Here is a 5,405-nt window from a genome sequence, read left to right as displayed (position 1 = left end):
TACTTTTAATTGCAGAGTACCCTTGTGCCCCTCGGGCTGCAGCAAATTGCTTCAGAAGTTTCCCAGCAGGCAGTTCGTTGCAGCAAAATGGGTATGCACAGCAGTATGACTGCCACGCAGCAAGGGAGATTCAGATTCCGGGTACTCTTGGAGAAGTTCCCTTCTAAAAGGGACTTAGTGGGTCCACCAGTGCCTTCCTTTACAGGCACTGAGGTTTATGACCTGAGGACACAGCAGTATGACTGCTACTCTGCAAGGAAGATTCAGATTCCGGGTGCTCTAGGGGAACTTCCCTTCTAAAAGGCACTTCCTGGGTTCGCCAGGGTCTTAACCTGCAGGCACTGAGGTTTATAACCTAGACAGCATGACTAGAGCTTCCTACAGACTGGATTTCCACTTGGGGCCACTAGAAGATTTGCTGGTGGCCACAAGAAAAAAGCCTCTTGGTTTGAGGATCAGGGAGGGATTAAGAGCAGGAGATTTGGGGAGGGTCTCAGCAGGCTCCAGCACTCTCTGGTGCTGGAGATTCACCATAGACAGTTGTTGTGGGGAGCTCCTGCTAAACCTACTGAGAGGCTATTTGTCCACTGCTCAGACTCCTGGGACTTTTACGAATAGTTCAGACATAAAATGATTTAATTTTGCATTAATAAGACATGAATCTCTTGAAGTTAAATCCCTGTAGCGGCAGCTGTGGAAAGTGCTAGCCTGGATGTGTTCTTTGTGCTTCCTCCTTGTGTCTCCATTTGGAATTAGCACAAGAGAAGCTCAGTGACCAGGCACATTGAGATAGTTATGCCAGAAAACCTGATTGCTGACCAGGTACATCTGGTTCTATGTGGAGATTTGTATTCCTTAAATAATTGCTTTCAACTTGGTTTCTAGTTCAAGAAAAACAAACAAAAAAAAGCAGAAAACGATTTTGCTACTTCAAAAAATGAATTATAATTTAACAAAGATGAGAGAGCGTTGTCATATATGTGTGTGTGTATATATATTTATATCTATATGTATATGTAAATCTATCTATCTATATGTATATGTAAACCTATATGTAGGTAGATAGATAGATAGATAGATAGATATTTATATATATCCTACAACAAGGAACAAAATGTTTTTTAAAAACTTTTTTAGAAAGAATGTCCAGTGTATTTTCCCTGGATGCATTTATTTTTAATAGTGCCCAAGAGCCAGCATCAGAAATTGGTGATATGGAAGTGCATTTGTATTTGCAAAGTTTGTTTTCTTTTCCTAAGTATAATAAAACAACACCCATTTTCCTACAAATTTACTATTGTTTTTAGCCCACAGAAACGGAAAATTATGAAATTGGCTCCCACATGGATGAATGGGCTGGAAAGTATGATGATAGGTGAGGAGGGACAATCTGAAAAACAGAAATGGACCTAAGCCCTTCCATGTGTGGTCTAGTCAATAGTGTAAGTGTGCATCGAAGCAGATGCCCCTATGAGGGTAGGGGCCATGGATAGGAGAGAAGAGGAGAGGCTTGCTGATATAAATGGGTGAGGAAAGACTAAATGTCAGTGATCTGCAGGCATTGTGAAAGAGGCCATGAAGTGGATGGGATTTCTAGTTCTCAGTCTGTCTGTCATAGATTTTCATTTCTTGTGGAGGATGAGGGTATGAAAATATTCAGTTTTGAAAGTGTGGATTTCAACATGATATTCCACAGCTTCCTGGCATCTACTCAAACGGAAAGGTCTGTGTGTTGGTTATGGTTAAATTGGAGGAGTGTTATATAATTTTTTCCAAATAAGTTCATCAAATCATGCAACAGAAATGGAAAATTTAAATGCCAACAAGGCCAGGCTAGACCTGGTAATTGCTACAAATAATCTTTCCTCTTGGATTCAGAGACAGGAAATCTGTATTTCTAACTCATCCACATCCTCTTGGAGAAAACACATCCAATTGAAGTCACACACTACATGTAAACCACACCCCAAGACACACTTCACAACCAGGAATCACACTAAACTCACCTCCTGGGCATTTTTGTTTGTTTGCTTGTTTGCTTCACTTTGCTTTTGTGCTCAATATGTTTTAATATTTTTTCACTTTTTAGTAAGAGAGGAGAACACTCCACAGTTGAGAGGATAGGAAGTTAGAATGCTGGAAGAGTTTGGCAAAGGAAAAATAGGAGTGAAAACGTTTTAAAAAGACATATTTTCCACCATAAAAGGTAGGAGTCATTTCAGTGTAGCAGGCAGCTCCATCTTGATCTCTCTCAGAGCATAACCTTCAGATCCTAAGGGTCAGAGCCCCAAATCACATTGGCTGGGACTACAACCACACACAATCATTTCTAGCAACAAAAATACTTTTGGGATCTATGGCTTAGGGGCCAAGTAGTGAAGGGAACTGGGACCGCTGGCAGACATTTTAAAGATGCTTCTTTGTACCTAGCTGCCTCCCTGCACAAGTCCTCAGGAGGAAGGGATTGGCTCCTAGGAGTGGAGTGCTGTGTTCATCTCAGGGCTGGGTGTCATGGTTACTTTCCTATTCTTATATGAGATGTGGGTGACCCCATTCACGTATTCATGGATGCCTTGTTACAAGAGGTGGACAGTTTCTCAGAGAGGAAGTGTTACATTGTAACATGGGTATGCAAGAGGAACATTGGTGCACCTGGTTCTCTCTAAAATCTTTCTGATCCCCAGGTCATCAAGTGGCTGTGGATGGACAGTGAAAGTCTGCTGTTTTAATTAGGGTTCCCTAGAGTGACACAACCTGAAGTCCAGCTAAATCTGATAAGCGACCAATCTGTCCATTGCCCAGGCTCCTGGAATCTTAAAGGACAATTAGAGCCTAAAATGAAATATTAGGTTTTTTTTTTTTTTTACCAACATTTGTGTTTTGCCTGCATCTTTGTTTGTGAGAGAGTGTCAGATCCCCAGGAACTAGAATGGAAGATAATTGTGAGCTGCCATGTAGGTATTGGTAATAGAATATAGGGCTTTTGGAAAAGCAGTCAGTGCTCTTCACTGCTGAACCTGTTTTAAGGGCTGTTGTAATCACTAGCCTGGCTTTCCTATTTTTTGTTCGTCTGTTGCACCTTCAGTAAGAATTATCCCCAGAGAGGCTCAGTGACCAGGAAGGCACACCTAAAAGCATAGTAAGTACCTCTGCCAGGAGCCATGCTGATGTTCCTCCTCAGTGCCAAGCAGCACATCCCTCCATCACTCAGGCTCCCAGAACTTTTACAAGTAATTCAGACCTAAAACGACATATTTAGGGATTTGTTAGATATGAAGCTATTAATGGAAAATTCAGCCCTGGAGTGCTAGTCTTGATTCTGCACATTCTGCTTCAACTATCCTGCAATCCAGAGGAAGTATTCCCAGAGAGGCTCAGTGACCACAGCAAGCACCTCTCAAAGGACTTCGATGGTGCTCACCCAGAAAACCAGATTGCTGCCCAAGCCTACTGAAAGCCACACTGGTAGATTAGTGCAACCCGCAATGAGGGTACTACCCACCTGGATACCCCAAGCTTAACCTCTGTGCCTCTGTAAGCAGGCAGAATGGGTGCCAGCTTCCCCAGCCTTCCCTGATTGGGAAGATCACTGCAAATGGATTCACTTCTTCAGCTTTGCATTCTCTGCCAGGTCATATTCTGAAGCTGTTTCCACCATACTGTTTTTGTTTTTTTTTTGGCACACCTTGATGCAATGCTTTTAATTGCAGGGCATCTTTGTACCCCTCGGACTGCAGCTAGTTGCTGCAGAACACTTTCCCAGCTCCTGGTTCTTTGCCTCGAAATAGGTACTCACAGCTGTTTGGCTGCTGTTCTTCAAGGAAGATTTAGATTCAGGGCGATCTTGGTGAATTTCCCTTCTAAAAGGGACTTGGTGGGTTCACCAGTGTCTTCCTTTGCAGGCACTGAGGTTTATGACCCTAGGACACAGCAGTCTGGCTGCTACTCTGCAAGGAAGATTCAGATTCCTGGTGCTATAGGGGAACTTCCCTTCTAAAAGGCACTTCCTGGGTTTGCCTCCTGCAGGCACCTAGGTTTATGACCTAGACAGCATAGCTAGAGCTTCCTAGAGACTGGATTTCCACTTGGGGCCACTAGAACATTTGCTGGTGGCCACAAGAAAAAATGCCTCTTGGTTTGAGGATCAGGGAGGGATTGGGAGCAGGAGATTTGGGGAGGGTCTCAGCAGGCTCCAGCACTCTCTTGTCCTGGAGATTTAACACTTGCAGGTTTGGTTTTTTGTTTGTTTGTTTGTTTGTTTGTTTGTTTTTGTTTTTTTTGTGGGGAGTCCCTGCTAAACCTACTGAGAGGCCATTTTGTCCACTGCTCATACTCCTAAAACTTTTACGAATAATTCAGTCCAAAAATGATTTAATTTTGCATTAATAAGACATGAACCTCTTGAAGTTCAAATCCCTGTAGTGGCAGCTGTGGAAAGTGCTAGCCTGGATGTGTACTTTGTGCTTCCTCTGTGTGTCTCCATTTGGAATTAGCACAAGAGAAGCTCAGTGACCAGGCACATTGAGATAGTTATGCGAGAAAACCTGATTGCTGCCCAGGTATGTCTGGTTCTTTGTGGCGGTTTATATTCCTTAAATAATTGCTTTTCAAGTTGGTTTCTAGTTCAAGAAAAACAAACCAAAAAAAGCATAAAATGATTTTACTACTTCAAAAAATGAATTATAATTTAACAAAGATGAGAGAGCGTTGTCATATATATATGTGTGTATATATATTTATATCTATATGTATATGTAAATCTATCTATCCATCTATTTATATGTATATGTAAACCTATCTATGTACGTAGGTAGATAGACAGACAGACAGACAGGCAGGCAGACAGACAGATAGATAGATATTGATAGATATCCTAAAGCAAGGAACAAAATGTTTTTCAAAACTTTTTTAGAAAGAATGTCAAATGTATTTTTCCTGAACCTGTCTATTTTAATGGTTCCCAAGAGCCAGCAACAGAAATTGGTAATATGGAAGTGCATTTGTATTTGCAAAGTTTGTTTTCTTTTCCTAAGTATAATAAAACAACATCCATTTTCCTGCAAATTTGCTATTGTTTTTAGCTCACAGAAAGGGAAAATTATGAAATCGGCTCCCACATGGATGGATGGTCTGGAAAGTATGATGATAGGGGAGGAGGGACAATCTGAAAAAGAGAAATGGACCTAAGCCCTTCCATGTGTGGTCTAGTTAATAGTGTAAGTGTGCATCGAAGCAGATGCACCTGTGAGGGTAGGGGCGCTGGATAGGAGAGAAGAGGTGAGGCTTCCTGATAGAAGTGGGTAAGGAAAGACTGAATGGCTGGGACTACACACACATACAATCATTTCTAGCAACAAAAATACTTTTGGGATCTATGGCTCAGGGCCCAAGTAGTGAAGGGAACT

This window comes from Mastomys coucha, chromosome X (genome assembly GCF_008632895.1).
Source record: "Mastomys coucha isolate ucsf_1 chromosome X, UCSF_Mcou_1, whole genome shotgun sequence".
Lineage (NCBI taxonomy): Eukaryota > Metazoa > Chordata > Mammalia > Rodentia > Muridae > Mastomys > Mastomys coucha.
The sequence above is the reverse complement of the archived record's forward strand: the minus strand, read 5'-3'. Positions refer to the sequence as shown.